This window comes from Miniopterus natalensis, chromosome 3 (assembly GCF_054644295.1).
Source record: "Miniopterus natalensis isolate mMinNat1 chromosome 3, mMinNat1.hap1, whole genome shotgun sequence".
Lineage (NCBI taxonomy): Eukaryota > Metazoa > Chordata > Mammalia > Chiroptera > Miniopteridae > Miniopterus > Miniopterus natalensis.
Genome location: NC_142083.1, coordinates 46,723,738 through 46,745,380, shown reverse-complemented (window position 1 = coordinate 46,745,380; position 21,643 = coordinate 46,723,738).

Here is a 21,643-nt window from a genome sequence, read left to right as displayed (position 1 = left end):
ACTGTATTATCTACCTCAAAATAGCATATTGGTAGAAATCCATAGGTATACATTGAATAGGAACCACTATTGAAATAATTACTGCAGAAAAACAATACAGATAATAATACCTGTGATTTATTGAGCAGCAGCTCTACCAGTGCACCAGGTCGGTTACAGATATTGTCTCTGGGCTGCCAAGTTGCACATGAGTACCAGTGTCACATCTGCAGTATGACCATGAACTACTAATAGTGTGCTGTTTTTCAGGGGGAAATAGACAAATGGGATATGGAATATTATAATGTGTGAACTCTAAATAGGAAGCCTTCCTCTTGGTGCTATTTTAATCAGGCCTTTATTATGTCCAATTTTAAGGCAAAAAATGAGCAGAGTGTAGAGAAACTAGAGAGAGTTTTGAGAGGAAGAACCAAGTGATTAAAATGGCAGAAAAGATTTCCTGTGAGAAGCAGTAGGGCTGTGAGACAGTATTAACATGTTTTAGTGCTGTTTTTATTATTTGTTGGCTGTGTGGCTTTGGGATGCATTATTTATCTACTTGGTCTCAGTTTCACATTTATAAAATGAGGGCACCATTAGAACTTTCTTAGATTTATTGTAAAAGTTAATCAAGGATGGGTATTACCCTAGACATAACTGAGAAGGGAAGGGAATCATTTATGCTAAGGGGCCAATGTGTACAAAGAGATCACAGGAAGGGCAGGCATGGAGCATTCAGGGGACTGCAGGTAGGCAATTTGTTCTGGAAGAAGAGTGTGGTGAGTGTTGTGGAGTTTGAAGAAGTGAAGATGAAGAGTTAGCATTGAAGGGAGAAACTAAGAGAGGCTATATTCAATAGTGGTTAATTTCATGGGCTCAGAAACCAGATTATCTGATTCAAAGTCTCCTTTATTATTTGTTAAATGATGTTAGGCAAGTTACTGAGCGAGTTTCTGAAATTCCATTTCTTTAGCTGTGAGATGGACACAATAATGCTCCTACCTCTAGCACTATTGTGAGAATTGTTAGTCCTATTGAAAGAAGAAACCATTATTCAATATCTAAAATTTAAAAAAGCTAAATTATTGCTTGGTAAGCAAAGGAGATTGGTTCTCATAAAACATAGTCTTTCTGAACAAACTATTAGAAGTTTGAGGAAGTGTGGAGGTCTGGGATTCGCAAATTTTTAGAAGCTGGAGTATTTAGCCATGGAAGGGGGCCTATTGCAGTGTGGTTCTTATGTATGGCTGAATCTCAGAAGCATGGTTACTGGAGTGAGGCTGTTACCGACTGGACCATCCATGACAGGCTGGCTTTCAGAAGTGTGGTTACTGATAGATTAGTATCTGATTAAAGTGTCTGACAGATTAGGATGGGTTCAAAATTGGTTCTAGTGGTTATTGGCTACTAAGATCAAAGATCAATTAGCCTTTGCTTTTCTTGAATATAGAATATAAGATCATCATTTTCTTTTCAATTCATTTTAAGTACTTAGAGTAGTGCCTACTCCAAGTTCTGTAAGCAATTCAGTTTAAGTAGAGCAGTGCCTCCACATAAGTGTTATATTATCATTAATAACTCTATTTATTCTTTGCCTGGATTGAGAATTTCTTTTTTTCATATAATCATAAAAAGGATTGGTAATTTTCCCCACTGAAAACAGTGGAGATTATCTACTAAAAGATTTTTAGCAATGAAATGACATGATTAAATTTATCTTTAAAAAACAAAAACATCTCTACACTGTGGGGGTCAATGGGGAAGATATATACATAAAAATTATATTTTGTTTCTCTGAGTTTATGTGTGTCAGGAATGTTGATCTCAGATGTATTTTCTATTCAGTCATAGTGGTAAAAAAATGAGGAAAAGGAAAATAAATAAAAGTTACTTTATATAGCCTTGTGGCAAAAACGCCTCCCTCACCAATTTTTACCAATAAAAATAACTCACTTTGGAAGTTCCAAGGGATTTTCACATTCAGGGGGTAAAAAGGAAATCAACTAATGCTCTAGTCTAAATTAAATGAAAATTCATTATACAAATTATTGTTAAATTTGAAACAGGTGTTCTCTTCCAAGTTAGAAAGATAAGAAATGAGAAAACTAGCACAGATTTGTTATTGATTTAAAGTGTTCTTAAAGTGAATAAGAAGTTGAATTCTCAGTGCTGTACTTCTACTTGTGAGTGTTCCTCTGAGGAAGCCCTCTTTATAAAGAGATTTTAAGGGACATCAGAAACAAAAACAAAAAACCAAGAAAGATATGTGTTATTTATAATATTTTGGTCTGTCAATGTGGTTGGCCACATAATCAGGGAATTGTGATGGTACGGGTTCCAAAAGAAAATGTTGATTTATTGGTTGGAGCCTCTAAAATAATGGTGTCTCTAGGGTCCGTGAAATTTTGGACATGCCCAGTTCTACCCTTAAAAGAAATGCAGAGATTAAAAATCCAGGACAGTGGCAGGGAGCCTTCTCAGAAAGCTCTCATTCTACTGCCTAAGAAAAGGGAGGGCAGAAAGAAAAGTATTACAAATCTTTTGGTAGGAATCTGTCTTCACAAAACTCAGTTGTTTTCCTATAACTGTAAGAACGCCCACGATGTTTGAATAAAAGCAGACATTCCTCTTTTATACTGACCTCACTTAGAAGAGATTCAGGGGATCAACGTATTCTTAAAAATCTCAAACTGACCGCTTATAATAATAGAGTTTGAAGTAGAATTCTCTGCCAAAGGATCAGTGGGATATAACTTTATTTTCTTGCACCTTTCCACCTCAGGAAGCAAAATGTTACATGCTGTTGTGATGGGATACAGAAAGGCCAATCTGTGGAGAAGCATTGCGTGGAAGTGAAACATACTTAATGTCCAAATCTAACTGCAATAAATAATCTCAGATCCAGTAAGTCAAGTTTTCAAAATCAATTCTGTAGTTGCTACACAACTTTCACTTCCCACTCACCAATCAAGCTTATATGAATTTATGTGCCCATTCTAAGCCGATCCTATATATTTCCAAACAAAAATCAACTGTGTCTTAGTTGCCTGCCAGGAAAAATGAAATTTAAATGGAAATAGTAGGGTAATGGTGGTTTGGTATAATTTTACATTGAAACTTGACAAAGTTTGGGCAAGCGTTCTGTGACTTTGAACACTAGCATTTTACTCTGTTTGTCTCCTATGGGTGTATATGGTGGGAACAAACAGTATTGAAATTGAGAAAGGATGAGTGCCTCATTTTGAATTATCCATAGCCAAAACCTTTAGATGGATTTAGATAAACCCATCATAAGCAAAATTTCCACTGAGAGGGTGGGTAATTTTAACATCAGATAATTGCTAAATGCCCTTCTGTTCACCATACAACGAACATTTAACAAATGTTACAGAAGAGCAGTGTCTGGAGACAGTAAGTCTTGAATCCGCATCCTGGACTGACCCCTACTTACCTTTACCTCTGCGGCATCACGCATCACCAGCTCCCGCAGGCAAACTGGAAATTCCAGCCGCCGCGAGCACTGGCTCTTCTCAGACAGCGTCTCTTCAGAGTGTTTCCTTTCCTGTTCTCTTCGTTGCCCTCTATTCATCCTCAATTTAGTTGCCCTGAGGCACCCACATACCCTGGCACCAAGCTTGGCGGCTATCCTGTAGATTACAGCTACTCTGTAATTTCTTTATTATAACATTTATCCTAGAGTTAGTCATTTCCATCCTACATAACTATTCTGCTTGCTTACCATTGCAGCAGAAGCTTTAGACCTATGCCTGCCACATGATAAGTACCCTAAATAATTGTTGATTGAATAAAGACTTCTATTTGAAGCATAGGTAACATCAAATGCTTTACAAATAGGGCATTGCCTAGGTAAACGATGCTTCATCCCCTACGTGTGTAGGTCACTTGTGCTGAAGAAGTATAATGGTTCAAGAAGACCAGGAGTGAGGACACTCCGCTTTTCCTCTAAGCATATCGATTAGATTATTTCAGAGAATCCTGAGGCCGTCAACACAGTCTCCGGTATGTTCACTTTGATGTTAGATTCCCACGAGCAGTCAATGTGATTCATTACAATATAATTCATCATTACAGCTATGAGGTACAATTATATCTCTGGTCAAACAATGTCCTCTGAAAACTATAATCACAAATAATGAGACAGATTACAAGTTATATTAAAATGTCTTGTTAATTTCATAATCAAAGTAATATGAGTATTAAAGCTATTTCTATCCTGAGCCTTTTATGGAGATCTTATTTAGTGAAGTTCCAAAATGTTTTTTTTTAGAAACTAGCAGAACAAGCTTGTTGTTTTAATGATGTACGGTCAATTAAATCTGTTGACTTACTGCATGAACACTATATCATTCAGCAATCTCTCTGTATCTGCATGAAGTTTGGGCACCATAGATATAGACAAAAGCTTCCACTTTATTTTGATTTGAAGAAATATGACCTTGTCTGAAAATACATAATTTTCAAAAGTACAAATATGGAAATGCTTTATTTTGATATTCTGGTAGGAATGATGATTTTTTTTTAAAGCATGCATTTTTTAAGTAGATGATAATGAATGTAAATCATTCTACAAAACAATGTGAGCTTATTTTCACATTTGTTTGGGATTAAGCTGCATCCATAAACTGCTTCCACATGTATGCTAATTAACTCTGCTGCAGAACCAACTACCCTACTTTGAGGATTATAGACAAAAGATTTATGAAATCCTACCTTTTTGGTTCAACCTTTATCACCACATTTCTGGTCACCAGGTCTCAGTTATGAGTAAGTCTATCTTGGGGTCTCTTTTGGCTGAGGGCACTGATAATAGGATATGAAAATTTTCCCTTGAAGATAAAAAGATTGAATTAAACCAGCCTTATGTAGACTTATTTATTATTTGATAGCTGTTAGTAGTGAATATAAAATGAATTAATGGTTTTCTAGCAAATTAATCTTAATATTTAAAAAAGTCACCCTGGCCCGGCTGGGCGTGGCTCAGCTGTTGAGCGTCGATCTAGGACCCAGGTGATTGGGGTTCGATTCCTGGTCAGGGCACATGCCCGGGTTGCGGGCTAGGCAGCCCATCAATGACTCTCTCATCATTGATGTTTCTATCTCTCCTTCCCTCTCTCTGAAATCAATAAAGATATATTTAAAATAAATAAATAAATAAATAAGTCACCTTGCATTGGCTTTAAATAACATCATTGCTGGGAATGCCAGGAGGCCAGATTGAGTGGGCACTTAACAACATGCACACCTCTAGGACTGGAAATTTTAGCTTACACATTAGCAATATTATTTTGATGCATTCAGGAGGCTATAATGTCCCTAAGCCCTGTTTGCAAGGGCATGGTTGTAGTTGATCTTAACTTGTAACTGTAGAAAAGTAAAATGAAAATGATTACCTGTAATTTTTGTGAGTTTGTGTTTGTTGTGTGCATGTGTGAGAGAGAGATCATGTTTTTTTTTAAAAAAAGGCCTTATTTACTTAAAACAATTGTCAGAGAAATGGATTCTAATATTTACTGAAAGAATCTTCTTCATTTGATCATTGGTAGTGCTTCATTTTGTTTTGAAGTATAAATTTTAAGAACATCTAGTTCTACTTTGATTGAAATATAAGTCAGATCCCTCAAAATAGAAGTTTCTTTCATAGTTTTCATCTTTGTATAATTTTCGTAATGATTCTGGTAATAATTATGAACACATAATGCCAGTGATGATACTAACCTATGGCTTTCAAGTTTCTCAGACTAAAACAATATCCCATAATTCCCATTGTTGCTTCATTGATTTAGTCATACATTTATTCAACAAGAGTTTACTGAACACCAATTCTGTTCCAAATACCCTAGTAGGTACTGGTTAGCAAAGGCATAAGTAAAGGTAATGGATATATGTTTGTGTGTGAGTGTGTGTATGTAATTAAAAACTGTGAAAAATTTTGTAAAGGACATTAAGAGGATCTATGTGAGAATTAAGAGGACTTTACCTAATTTAAACTGAGGACCAGACAAGGCATCTGAGCATGTACACTATTGAACATGATTGCCTCACTATGTTAATGACACTTAGCTTAGAGATATTTAAACAATAATAAGGAAGAATATTTTGTACTAAAATGTTGTCATCAAAGTATTGCACACTCCAAGTGGCTTTGGGGTATTTCTTTCTGTATTATATTGGTCACTGGTTCTCAAAATAATTGAATCAGAGATCACTAAAAAGTGGAAAAAATGGAAGTAAGTTGTCTAGAGTAACTAACTCTTCATGTGCCCTCCCCCTCAAACATCCCTTTGTGTATACACACTCTGATTGGCTGCCTTATATTCATTAGAGTCATAGGGATATTGTTACATAACCCTAAAGTTAACCTACTTAGAAAAGGGAATAATTTAAAAATAGAATTTAAGATCCAATTGTATACTCAGGCTTTTTTTGTTGTTTGTTTTGCTAAATTGATGTTAATGGGATTATTGGGTTAATATTGGCCCAGTTAATATTCTGTTCCAATACACAATTCTTTCCAACATTATTTTTCCTCTGTCTACAGAAATACCACTTCCACATGAAAATACACGTTTTGAGGATAAAAATAAATTGGAGGGTTAAATATTTATAAATTGTAATAAACTAAAAAAATGAATCTTTCTTATTCTTTCAAATATGTTTACATTTTAAGCAAATTTTCTTCTTTGGTGTGAAAAGAATCTTCCAATTTATGGCTCCATCTCTATGTTGTACAAGATTATGAAGTGGATAATTATCTGTCATATTGTTTTGTTTAATGAACATTTTGAATTGAGATACAGGGAGGACTGTTGAGCAAAATTTCAGTTCCTGTGAGTTTCTCCACTTTATAAAATTATATACACCTATAGAATTAATGTGATGGGGGAGGGAGACTGGGTCATAATTGCTATCATCCACACCAGAAAGAAAAGACATTTATCTTATCAGACCATAAGGATCCACTGAAATAGGTCTGAAAGGGTCTGAAGCTGCTGACAAAACCACAACACTGGGCCCAATTAACAATACCCATTTTTAATTAACAGTTGCTGACTCTTTGCCATTGAAATATTCACGCTCTAGGTGTGAAACGGCAACCCCCATTTGTCATATCTGTCAAGATTAATTTTGAAGTCCCATGGTCTTCCTTCCACAGGATAAAAGTGAAAAACTAGAGCATACTTCCTACCTGCCAAAGTTTAGTTCCAGGACAAAGACTGGGAAAATAGAACCTAGAAAACTGGTTGAGTCAGCTTTCATAGTTCAACTCATATAAATTATCTTCACAGCGTTTCTCATGCTGAAATCTGTGTCAATATTTATTCCATACCTTGGGAGAGGGCGTGAGGGTATTTTCAAGTTCTTATCCTTAATTCTTTCTAATTTTTTTCATTCAGAAAAATATATTAAGCACCTAATACGTATTAGACACTAACCGAGGCACATATTTTAATCATGAGGCCACAAATAGGAATAAGACAGTGTGTTCTGAGGATATCACAATCTAATAAAAAAGGAAAAACTGCCAAATGTCTGTTTATGTGACTGTTAAGAATGAGAGTATGATCCTTTACAAAGATGTGAAACTGTATCGCCATCAGTGACAGCGTGGTTGGGAAGAAAGCTAAAATAAGGGTAAACAGCATGCAAGCTGCCTAAACCTGGGTCAGACTTTTTGCAAAAGAAGTCTCTTACACATAAAAAGCTTGACTTCAGGGTTAATGTTAGAATTGCAATCATTAGTGTGTATTTATTGAGCATATAATTTTGGGGGTGGGAAATAAAAATGTTCTATTTAACTCATTGGATCTTCTCAATAGTCTTATGTAATAAATAGCATTATTTTCATTATATAAATGAAAAAATAATTTCAAAAACCTAATTGACCATCTTAAAGTCACAGAGCTGGTAAACATCAGGCAGAGTTTGTACTAGATTGACTGACTGATACTAATTCATGAATTCATTTATTGAGTGATCACATATGTTCTGAAATACTAGGAACTGAAAATACAGAGATGGGTAAAGCAAATGCCCTGACCCCAAAGCGTTTTTTTCTGGCAGAAGTGGGATGCACGTATATAAGAATTTATGATAAAGAGGAAAAATATAATGTACGTGTTTTACCAATTTAACAGGGACGCACAGATAAAAGAGCGAGTGCTAAATTCCTCCTGTGGAAATGACAGTATCCCTAAGAAAATGACATTTTCTGATCCATTTAGCGATTTTTTTTTTGTGCCTGCCTTGTCCATTCTGTGTAAAGCACAGTTATCATTAGAGAAGAAAAAGAATCTAAAAACATCACTTTGTTCCAGTGCTCAAGAAGCTTATATTCAAATTAAAGAACAAAATGCCACCCTTGAAGCAACAGAAGAGCGGTGGGGTTCCCAAGGCTGTAGTCATTGCCTAGGTCTCCAGCTAAGCAAAGGGGAGGCCTCCGTTGGGGTGCGGAGAGGCTGTCTCAGTCCCCTGCCACTCGGCCAGTTCCTTCAGCTACAGGGAGAATTAAGCTGAGCAGATCAACAGTAGAAAGCGAGCTGAACAAGGTTAAATGCGACCAAAAGTATCTGGAAATACACCGGTTTGTTTAGAGCACCGTACTGTGTTTCAGGTGCTCAAGAAGATGAACAAGACAAAATCCCTGGCAGATTGAATTGGCATTAGATCTACTGTTATACAGGCTCTGACACAGAAGGGCAAGTACAGAAACAGTACTCACTCGGATATTTGAGGCTTTCAATGAAGAAGGGACATATTGATAATTAATTTAGCAATAATTCTTTGCTCTCATTTTATGTTATTGAACTTTTAGTAAATACAATAAGCAAAAGGGGAAATCATCACATTGCATATTTTCCACTGTTAATTGGACACACAATTTAATGGGATTGTATTGTATATGATTTAACACAAATATTTTCATGTTATAGACTATGACCATCATCTAGGGCTTTATTTTGAATGGCTACCTATTCTTCATTATATATATGTGCCACACATTGTTTAATTATTCTTTTTTATGGTACTTCCAGTTTTTCACTATTGTAAACAATTCCTGTTATCAGACCTAAATATTTCACACTTTTATGGTTTTCCTTATAATAGATTTCTGGAAATATAACAATTAGATCACTGAGTGATTAATATTTTAATACTTTAGTATGTGTGACCAACTCTATTTTTAAAAATGCACCAATTTATGTCCCTTTTGGTATTGTAAGAAATTCTTATTTTCTCCAAATTCTGAGCCTCATCAAATGTCATTTCTAGCATGAAAGGCAAAAAAATTTATATTGTATTGTTTTAATTGCATTTAATAATTATTGGTGATGTGGAATGTTTTTCTTTGTATTTACTCTTTTATTAAATTTTGGTGTTCCTCCTTTGTTCAGGTACTTACTGGAATCATTCTTGATGTGTGAGAAATAATTACATATTAATTCTGTTGATTCATTACCCTCACATGTGCTACAATTATGATGGAATTTTTCACATTGTGTTTTTATATGATGGAATCCAACAGTCTTTTTCTTAATACTTTATGTTTTCATGGTATCGTATATAAAATTGTTCCATTCCAAATTACATGTTTAACATCTGTATTTATTTTAGTGGATTTTTATTTAGATTTTTAATTCGTTTAAAATTTTGATGTATACTGTGACATAGGAACCCAATTTTATTTTTTCTTAATGGTTAACAAGTTTTCTAATGCTATTAAATTATTTTTTACTGATTTGGCATATAATATTTATTATATCCTCAATTATTAAATATATTTTTATCTGTTTCTGATCTTTCTCATCTTTACCATTGATCTATTTCTGCTTTATTCTTTCATTTATTGTCTTTAAGGTAATTTTTATTTATGACATAATGCTGCTTTTCAAATATTTCACAGCTAGTCTCATGCATAAATCCTCCAAAAAACCCCACCATTGAACAATTTTGTCAGGTGTGAAAAAACAAACTCATATTTTCTTTATGATAGCATTAAATTGATATTTTAATTTGAGGAGAATTGACATCTTCACAGTATTCAGCCTTTTTATCTAGATAGATAGTTTCCCTTGGGATTCATTATGTTTTCTCTGTGTTCCTGAAAAATTTATAACTATTGGCCTCAGAAGAACTTGTATTAAAGACAAATCCTAGAATGCTATTATGCAGGACTGCAAAAATTACTATAACATCCTGAATGAATTACATAAGGCTAATTCAATCTTAGAGATGTTTACATCTTTTTTGTAGAGGAGAAAAAATTGGCCATTAAGATATTGCCAAGTTAAACACTATTTACAGACACAACATATATGGTAACCAAATAATTTTTACCAGTTATAGTTTCTATTAGTCATCTTTTTTAAAATAAATACAATTTGATGAAAACTATGCTGTGAAATTTTTCTGTTAAACCATAAAACTAATTAGAAAAAAGTGCTGAAAATGAAATCAACATTTGGACACAGAAAGACAAAATACCTCAAAATATCAAATTGGTGAAATTATATGTCTGAATTAGAAGTGTGCATAGGTGAACCATGAACCTATCTATGGTCACCATCACAGCCTGCACTAGTGTCAAAGAAGTTAACAAAATTAGGTGTTTATCATGGGGTATTAAAATATAAGGTCAAAATGAATATTTATAATAGCACACAGATGTAAGGAAAGGGTCCAGGAGCCCTGAAATGAAGAACAGTCTAGGCATGTGATTGCATGGAGAAAAGTTTCTAGATATATCCCAAGGAACTCCATAAGGATATGTCCCAAGAGCTGGTATTGAAAAACTTTTGTTTATTTATTTATTTTTTTAAATAGTCTCAAGTGGTTTTGTATATGTTGATTATACTTTTTAAGATTCAGTCTGTCTGATCTTCTTTATTGGTTGTATTAGACACTTTTAAAATAAGATTTTTGCTTTATATGAGTATACATCATTTACAAGATCATTTGTGGGGACTTTGTAAATGTCCCTTTGTTTTTGCAGGTATTCTAGAAAACAAAACACACCATTTCTTACCTTTCTTATTTCAATACCATTTCATATCCAGAAATGCACTATTTATTTTTTAAAATTCTATATTATTAAACAAAACAATTTTTTAAAGTTTCTTTATCTTTATTGTTGAAAATATTACAGATGTCCCCTTTTTATCCCCATTGATCACCTCCACCCCACATCCATCACACCCCCAGGCTTTCCCCATACCAATGTCTGTGTCCATGGGTTATGCTTATAAACATATCAGTTCTTTGATTAATCTCTCTCCCCACCCACTCCTCCCTTCCCACCTTCCCTCTGAGATCACTCAGTCTGTTCCATGCTTCTATGTCTCTTGTTCCATTTTGTTCATCAGTTTATTTTGTTTATTACATTCCACATATGAGTGAGATCATGTGGTACTTGTCTTTCTCTGACTGGCTTATTTCACTTAGCATAATACTCTCTAATTCCCTCCATGCTGTGCCAAAGGACAAAAAAAAACCTTTTTTACAGCTGCATAGTATTCTATGGTGTAAATGTGCCACAGCTTTTTCATCCACTCATCTACTGATGGGCACTTGGGCTGTTTCCAGATCTTAGCTATTGTAAATTGCCCTGCTATGAACATAGGGGTGCATATATTCTTTCTGATTAGTGTTTCAGGATTCTTAGGATATATTCGTAGAAGTGGGATCACTGGGTCAAATGGCAGGTCAATTTTTAATCTTTTAAAACTCCACACTGCTTTCCACAGTGGCTGCACCAGTCTGCATTCCCACCAGCAGTGTACTAGGGTGCCCTTTTCTCCACATCCTCGTCAGCACTTGTAGTTTGTTGATTTGTTGATGGCAGCCCTTCTGACAGGGCTGATACCTCATTGTGGTTTTAATTTGCATCTCTCTGATGATTAACGACATTGAGCATTTCTTCCTGTCTCTTAGCCATTTGTATGTCCTCTTTGGAAAACTTTTCTTACTGAGCCAACCCATAGGGGTTAAAATAATAGAACTTTACTATTTTTTTCTGCAAAAGTTTCTAGTGGCAATAATTTTTTTGTGGTTTTTTGATAGTAACATATGAAGACATGACTATAGATTTGAGTCATTTTGTCTTTAATAGAGATGGATTTTTCTAAGCCATATCAAACTCACACTGTATGGCCAAAGCCATGCATTAGCAATGTGGAAGAAAGAATTAAAAGGATATGTCCAAGACATGTAAAGAATCTAGGAAGTGTGATCCATTCAAAGATAAAGAAAAGCAGGTAATAGGAAATGCCTTTGAGAGGGCCCAGATGTTGGACTTTGCAAACTTCAAAGCAAATATTATAATTCAGAGAAAAAACTAAGGAAAATTATGTTTAAAGAATTTAAGAAGATAAGATAACAATGTTTTATGAACTAGAAAATGTACATAAAAACATAGAAACTATTTCTTTAAAATGATAAGATGGAAAAGGACTTTACTTGTACAATGGGTGCATGATGCAGTATACAGACGATATTTTGTTGAATTGTACACTTTAAACCTGTATTGTTTTGTTAACCAATGTCAACCCAATAAACTCAATAAAAAATAATAAAATAAAATAAAAATGATAAACTTGGAGTTGAAAATACCATAACTAAAATGAAAAACTCAAGAGATTCAACAGTAGATTTGAGTTGGCAGAAGAAAGAATCAATAAAGTTAAGATACATCTATAGAAAGTATGTAATATGAAGACAGAGGGAAAAAAGGAATAAAGTAAAATGAACCATCTCAGAAAAATTTGGGACATCATTAAGTGTGCTAGCATAAATAATAAGAGTACCGGAAGAGAGAAAGAAACAGAAGAAAATATTTGAAGAAACAATGGCTAAAAACTTCACAAATTGAGAAACACTAGTCTAAATATCCAAGAAATTCTATAAACTTTAAGTAGTATAAATATAAAAAGATCAATACAGAGACACATATATAGTCAAAATGTTGATAGACAAGGACAGAGAGAAATTCTTGGAAGCAAAAAGAAAAACTACTCATTGCATACAAGGGAACCCCAATAAGATTAACAGCTGATCTATCATCAGAAGTAAAGGATGCAAAAAAGGCAGTGAGAAGACACATTCAAAGTGCTGAAGAGAAAAACTGTGAACCAAGAATTTTATGTGCAGAAAGCTATCTTTCAAAAATGAAGGCAAATTAAGATATTTCCAGATGAAAAAAACAGAGAAACTGTTGCTAGCACATCCACTTTATAAGAAACATTAAAGTTCTTCAGGCTGAATGCAAGTGACACCAGAATAATTTAAATCCACATGAAAAAATATTAAACATTAGTTAACGTAATTATGTAGGCAATTATAAAAGAGTATAATTGCATATTAATTTTTCTATTAACTAATTTAAAAACAAATTGCAAGCATGATAGGTATATAACTTTATTGTTGAGCCAATAGCACATAGAAATATATTTAATAATAACAGCACAATCAAAATGGGTGGAAATGAGTTTATATTGGAGAAAGGAAATGACACTACATGGTAACTTGAATCCACAGAAACAACTGAGGACAATAAAGAGAAATGAAGAGAAACAGAAATGGATATTTTGTGTGTGATAATTTTCTTTCAACTTGAAAAACTTTCTTTAGTACTTTCCTTTAGAATACCTTAATGTATTTACTAACAACATAGTCTCTCAGCTTTTGTTTGAAGCTGTCTTCCTTTTGTCTTTATTTTTTAATAAGACTTTTGCCAGGTACAGAAATCTGTTTTGACAGCCATTTCATTCTTTTTCCCTCGTCATTTTAAAGATGGCATTCCAAAACTTCTGGCTTGCATTGTTTCTAATGAGATGTCAGTCTTTGTTTTGTTTTGTTTTTCTGTGTGTAAAGTGTCTTTATTCTTAGTCTATGTTTTAGAAATTTTTTTTAAAAGATTGGCCTTTGGTCATTTGACTATGATGAAATGTAGTTTTAATTGTACTTATCTTACATGAGTTCACTGAGCATTTTAAATAACATAGAGTGTTTGTTGTAAAAATTATTTCTCCTCTTCTTTTGGGACTCTAGTTACACAAATGCTATATTGTTCTACATATATTTTACAAGTTGCTCTTACATCTTTAAAGTACTTTCCTCTGTAGGCTTCAATTTGAATAATTTCTATTGACCTATTTCTGTGTTTATTGACCTTCCTTCTACTGTATTCAATTTGCTATTAAGCCCCATATCCAATAAATTCTTAATTTCATATTTAAGAAAAATTTATTCTAGAATGTCAGTTTGATCTCTAGAGATCTTCTCTATTAATAAATAGAATTTTCCCTATTTTGTCGATCTTCAAATTTCTTTAACATTTATAATATAATTTTAAAGTCTACAATTTGCTAACTCCTACACATGATTCATTTGTAGGTCTGCTTCTATATTTTTATTTTTCTCTTCCTTTCATGTCTCATCATTTTTTATAGTGTGCAAGGCAGGACTACATATTTCAATGAGCCAAGAAATTTGGAGCAAAAATTGTCAGAGAGAACACAGCACTTTCTCTGTCAGACAACTAAAATGAAGAGTTGGTTATTTCCATCCAAATAGGAATTCAAATAGGTTCCACCTGGGTTGTGGCCTGAGTTTCAGTTTATCTCTGATTTCAAATGTCTTTAGAGTGAGATCTATCCTGAATGATTATAGGCACCCCCTAGGAGGAAATTTGGGATTGAAGCACTAGCATGTGGAGATTTCCCTCTGGTTTTCAGCCCAGCCAATAGCATCCTATGCCACCATACGCTCAGCAAAATTCTCATGGGGAAGAACCAGCTGGTCAGAAGAATCAGCTCTGAGTTTGGGGATACTCTTGATTCCAATCTGCCATGCTAGCCCATGCAACTGTTAACAAACAACTCTCCTGTATTTCTAGCTGCCCCAGCAGAGCTCTTATGCCCATGGCAGGCCCATTATTTGTCCATTTATTCCCAGACATGCCTAATACTTACAGAGAGGGAAGTGACACTGGTATTTGCTCAAACGGCCTCTTTTCTCTCTGGTAAAGAAACTAGTTATTTTAGATGTCTTTTTCTATAATATTCCCTGAAATCATATATATCATATATATATGAAATCATATATATCATATATATGTGTGTATATATGTATATATATTTTGTCAAATATATTCCATTCATTATGGTGGTAATTATATTCATTTGTACTTTCTAATTGGATATGGAACACTTCAGTGCCTTATTCATGTTCATGTAATATCTTAACTAGTAATTGATATATTGTAGTTGTTTTTATTTATTCTGAAAGTAGTGTGTTGTACAGGTTATGGTAGCCTCCACAATAGTCAATAGACTGTGTCATAACAACAGCTATTGTTTGTGGAGTTCTTACCGTAAGTAAATTAGTAATATATGTAAAACGCTTAGAACATAATTTAATCCCCACAGCAATCCTATGAGTTATGTACTATTATTAACCCTTTTATACACATGGGAAAACTGAGTCATGGAGAGCTTGGGTGACCTCTCAACGTCATACATCTTGTAAATATTAGAGTCAGGATTCAAATCCAAGCAGTTTTCTTCAGGGCCCAAGTTCTTAGACACTATCCTATATTGTGGTCTTGAGTGAACACTTAATATTGTTTATTAATAGAGTTGTCCTCTCTTCTTCTCTTCATACTCTAAAAACATTTGTTTATATAATCCTTTAATTATATCATTATGTTCCACACCTCACTCTCTTTCCATATACTCTTATTCTGCTAAAACAACGATCTATCTTCCTTTTAGAATTTAGCTTAGTTATCACCTTCAGAAACTTTGATCACTAAGTTGGAATTTGAACCTTTTACATACACATACTTAAGAATTTAACCTATCATATGAAATGTATTTATATATGTGTATCTTATCCATTAGTCCATAAAATGTTTGAGGGTAAGAACTGGGGCTTATCTGTATGTTTCTATTCACTCCTAAGGATTCTTGACATATAATAGTCACTGAATATACATTTACCAAATTGATTTCAATCTCTGTCTGTTTCTAAAATTGATTCTTGATGGGAATTTCAAAGATTAAAAGTGTCTGTGCTGTATTCTACTCCTTGTGCTCCAAAAGTGAAAACATAATAGATCAAAATAAATGTTGTCATACATTTTGGAAGATCATCTTAGATAAAGTTAAAATAGAAGAAATGTGGTTATTTAAAATTATAAAATTATTCACTTTAATTTTTATCTGTTTAATAGGTAAAAACAAAATTCAATCTCCTATTTCAAATTAAACTACTATTCACTTTTAACTAATAATACCTTTATGTACCTGACACTTCAGGTGGAATGATTAAATTATGCACAAGTAGAAAGATCTCAGAAAGCAATGACAGGTATTACAAACCTACTGTGTTCCCAGGTACTTAAAAAAGTATTATATTTAAAATTTAAGACACTGATTTTAATTCATTGTTTCTCTTCTATATGACATTCTTCTTTTCCTGGTAATTCATATAGGGGGTGTAAATTTTTATTTCTTTAATTTGGCTTTGTTTTTCATTGAATTTATACCATAGAACATTGTATTGTTCAGCTTTGTTAGTTACATTAAGCAAAGATGTAGAAGTATAGAACCATTTCTCTTGCTCAAATGGAAGAGATTTTGAAAGACATTTTTAAAAAACAGCAACAACAGTGGGCTGCACACAGAGATATTAAGTCAGAGCGTAAAGTCTTTAAAACCACTATTGTTATTCTTTGCATATAGGATATGTCTTGCTGTATGGAATGGATTAAACATATTTTATTCCATTGATTTTTAAAGCTGAAGTCCTTGAACAAAATTTTGTGCTAAGCAACTTCAAATAACTTCTTATTTAGCTTTGCAAAGTTGTTATGCTTACAACCTCTTGGATTCTTTTAATGCTCTACAGTGGAATGTATATAGCCCCCAACTGTAAAAGCTGCTGAGCTTGCTGGTCCTAAGAAGAAAGAAACAGAAGGGTTAGTTTGACCTCTATGGGTCTACAATTTGTGGTTCAGTGAATGAGTTCCATGCCAGTCTTTGAAATTACTTTCTATTCTTTATTTCTTTCTAATCTAGATTCTTTGGGGGTTTTTTAAGATGTCTAACAAGGTATCATATAGTAAAAAAGCATGTGAGTATTGTCTTCCTAAAACTGCTAGATGTACTTTCTCAATGAACCAAAAAGAGATGTAGGACAATTTCCTTGGATGAAAGTGTTCAGAATGAGAGGGAGTATTTTTCAAGTGTCTTGGGCAATATTGTCATTCTTTTTCACGAGAGGTTATACATATTTTAGGTTAAGACTATTTTATCTCTTAAAAGAAATTGTTGCCTCAGTGAGACTCAGTCTTGTAACTTAGACTTTAATGTAATCTTGTCTGATGATGCATTTCCCATGCCAAACAATGCCTTCTTCATTCTCCGGGCAGCAGAAACACCTAACCAGAAGCTCATTCCCCCTCCCAAATTATGTCTAAAATCAGCGTATCACAACTGATTCTTCACCTTACCTTTATAGATAGAATATGGGCCAAAGATATTTTGTCTTCTCTTCTGCAACCAGTCATAACTACCTATACTGCTTGGTAAGCTTTGGTTCTTATTGAGAGTATAATAATTTTTTTAAAAAGACAGGAAAAGTAGAGTCTAAGTCTTCCCCTTGCCCCCAACTTAAGCCTCTTTACATGTGTCTGAAAATTATATATAAAGAAGAAAAAAGAAAAAAATTACATGGATATATATGAGAGTGTATTTATACATATTCATGCCAGTGTTTATATATGCATACATTTATTGCTTCATTTAATTTTAAAAAATCACTATCACTGCTCATTATTATTTAGTGATTAAATCTGAGCTTTGGGAACAAATCTGGTTTAAAATATTATTTTATAAGCTATGTGAACTTGGGCAGGCCAGTTAACCTCCATGAAACTTAATTTTTCATATAAAAATGGGAACACTAATACTTGCCTTGTAGGATTGCAATAAGGAGCAACTGATATAATATATAAAATATTTGGCATAATTCCTGGCACATTAGAGGAGCTCTCAAAGTAGTAGTTATTTTTATATTTACCCTGCTACTCCTACTACTTTCTAGTCATTAGACTAGGTGCTCAGAGATACAGAATCAGAAAAAATACCACCTCTCTTCTAAGAGCCTCAAGGTCTACTGAGAAAGAACAAATTAATATCAAAACCAAAAATATTAAACAGGTGCATTTTCAAATAAAGTAGACCAAAGCAAGAACCTGGTGGGCAATGGTTGTCAATAGAATTTATATCTTTACCAACTTAATTGAAACTAGTTACTAGCCAGGGAATTTTGTCTGGTTATTAATTATTTTTAATTTGTTGACTATTTTTGTTTAATTTACTTGTTTTTGTTTCTATTTAGAGTTTATATATTTTTATAAAGTTAAGCATAGTGAGTTGTTCTTCCTTTGGACTTCAATACTAAAAAAATAGAGGACACCACTGAACACAAAATGCTGTCTTGTCTTGGAATGGGAGGAAATCTTGTACCAACAAGGGATCTCTTAAAATACAAGTAATATGTGTTGGTGTGGACACAGGCATTGGTGTGGGCTTTTTATAGAGTGAATGTCAATCAGCTTTGTTAAAATAATTTCAGATGTTTAGAGATCATCAAAATTTTCCTATCATTCCTATAATATTGAAGCAATTTCCTCAGTTCCAAAGCTTTACATATAATAGCTTAATATTAAAGAAGATTCTGTTAGACACAATGGAGCACTTTGCAGAGAACTCTAAACTTCTAGAGCATCAGAGTGAATGTGATCCTGATCACAATAAAACGTAGCAACCTTAAAGGTTGTTGAGAATTAGGATCAGCAGCTGGAGTTAGAAGGACACAGCACATGTAATAACCCTCTCTGTTACTCTGATGGGTCTGACGAAGCCTATAATGTGTACGTTTCTCAGGATATCACCCTTTTATGATTCTGAGAGAAAATTAAAAGTATGAGCCTTTAAGTGATACAAAGAGAAGGAAAATCTGATATTGTTCTTTTTCATCACTAATTACAAGTGAGAGTAACTAGGCATGGGTAAGAAATTAAATACTTAGAGATAAACATAAAATAACTAGGAATAAAGAAAAATACAAAGAACTCAAGCATGGATTAGAGATAGAAATACTTAGAAATAAAAATTGAGAAGAGATGAAAGAAAACAAAATTGAATATTTGGAACAGAGAAAAATGACATCAATACAATCTTTTTAAAGGAACAAAACAAAGTCTTAACTGAAATAGTTTTATAGTTCCCTTCATTGTTTTTCTCTTTTAGTTTCTAGATAGGAAAACAAAAGAAAACACCTTTGCTCCTTCTTTGCTTGCTGTTTTCCATAGCTAGAAAAGCTGGGAGAGAGAAGATAAGTCACCCACGGTGAGACATCCACAGGACAGGGGGCCCAAGCAGAGCTTTGACCCAGTTGTACCTGAGTCTGTTACACCACCTGTCCTCTGTGAGTTGCAATTGTGTCTTTTCACAAATTTTGGGGAAATGTAGCAAATTTAATGTACAGATTTAAATGTTTCCTATCTCAAGTCTTTGTATTCTAACCTGCTCCGTAATGTCTTGCACTAAATTTCGGTCTCATTTTGCTGGTTTCCTCTGATGCTGGAGTTCACTTAAGGTTCAATTTTAGGAAGTTGGATTTTTAATAAGATTTCTTTAAATGGTTTCTATATTTAGCCAATCTTACAGTTCTCAACAGTACATGGAAGAGCAAATAGGGAGCTTAAATAAATTAGCTTCTTTAACTACTAGATGAAACCAAAGTTTGGGATCTTTAACATCTAAGACTTGGAAGCAGTGTTGGCAATCTAAATTTATCAATAGGCTAACATAGAACACTTCACAGAGGATTTCTTTATCCTACTTATCACAGAAATGCTTCTTAAGTTTCCAAGAGTGGCCCTTTCCCTCCAAATGTTTTCAGCTTAACAGATCACTCCTTCTGAAGTACATTCATTCAGGTCCTAAGCTGCTACTACACATTAATTTCTATATATGAAGAAAGATGCCAAATATGGAAGAATTAATTTTTTCCTGTTTAAAAATACAAAAAAATCTAGGCTTACTTTTTTAAACTATGTAAAGCTTGGACACTGTTATAGTGCATGTGTAACACCATCGCTCATTTTTTAATAATGAATACTTAAAATTAAGGATTCATTTTTCTTTAGATTGTCACTTGGATTTTGAGAGGTACTCAGTACTAAGCCCTGTGACTCCTGATGGTGTGGAGAGGAAGGTGGGCAGGAGGCAGAAGGATGGCAGGAAACATTTGATGATTTATGCAATTTTTCTGAAACATGTTCTCTTTACTTACTGCAGAGTGTTACTATTATTATCATTTGGTGGGCCCGAGGCATGGGCCACACACATCATCTGCCTAAAAATAATCCTACAGCCTGTCTGGGTGTCATTATGGTGTTTGTTTCATAACAACTGCCTATGAATCTTTATTAAAATTCTAGTGGGCTGAGACTTCGAGCCAACAATGGGGCCCGTACACAACTAATAGAGCACAGTCTGTCCTTGGAAAGGTCTGGCAGGATCAGAGCAGGGTGTGTCAAAAATTAGGAACACTGCAACAATCTCAGGCCTGGAGACTCTGAAAGAGACAGGATGAGACCATAGAAATGAATTTCTCCCCCAAAAGAAGTGCATTATTTATTTCACTCCCAGAATGAGGGTGAACAGATCTGCTGAGCTAAAAGCCGAGTTAAGAGCCATGCCAGCACTCACCTTGCTCACTGACCTAGGAGAGTGAATGTGTTTTGTTTAGATTTCTATAAGCACAAAGGCAACAGCCCAGGATTTTTAGTAGATACATTATAAAATCATAGGGTTTAGATGGTGGCATAATAATCTTTATAATTGCATACATTCCTTCCTATATTGAGATACAACCTACATTTATGAAACAAAATCTCCATAAAACTTCAGTGACTATAAAGTGTGAAGTTCACAGATTCAACTTCTAAATTAAATACCTATTATTTTAACAAGTATTTTTTTCTGAATTAAAATACTTTAAAAAATGACTATGAAGACATAGATACAGGACTGGTTGTGAGAAAAAAAAAAAAAGTTGTACAATTAATATTAAAGAAAGGTTAAAGGGGATATATTTGGCAATTAGTGACTGTATACTCCATTAATTATAATATAGTAAGTGTGGGAGAATGTTGATACCGTATGCAAAAAATAAATAAAAATAAAAATCCTATTTTCTGTGATCATATTGGAGTGATAGCATTAGCATTATTTTGCTGGGGTTTTCAGGCTTAAATGGTTAGATAAAATAAAGGAGTAATTGTGAAATATTTTACTTCCATCAGACTTTGTGTAAGTAAGCAAATATAATGGCAATGTAGAGGAAGTTAAATTAAATCTCCATTTTCCTCTATTTGAATTCAAAGGATCAATCTGAACTTAAAAAGTATAAATAATATATTTTTTCCCTCTATTTATATTATATATCTCTTGCTACTTATTCAAACGGCCTAGAAATAATAGTAAATTCAGCAAGATATGTCATCTTTCAACTGCAGTCTGGTGATATCATTTTTACTAAGACAAATCAAGATGTTTTAAAGAAATGGGTG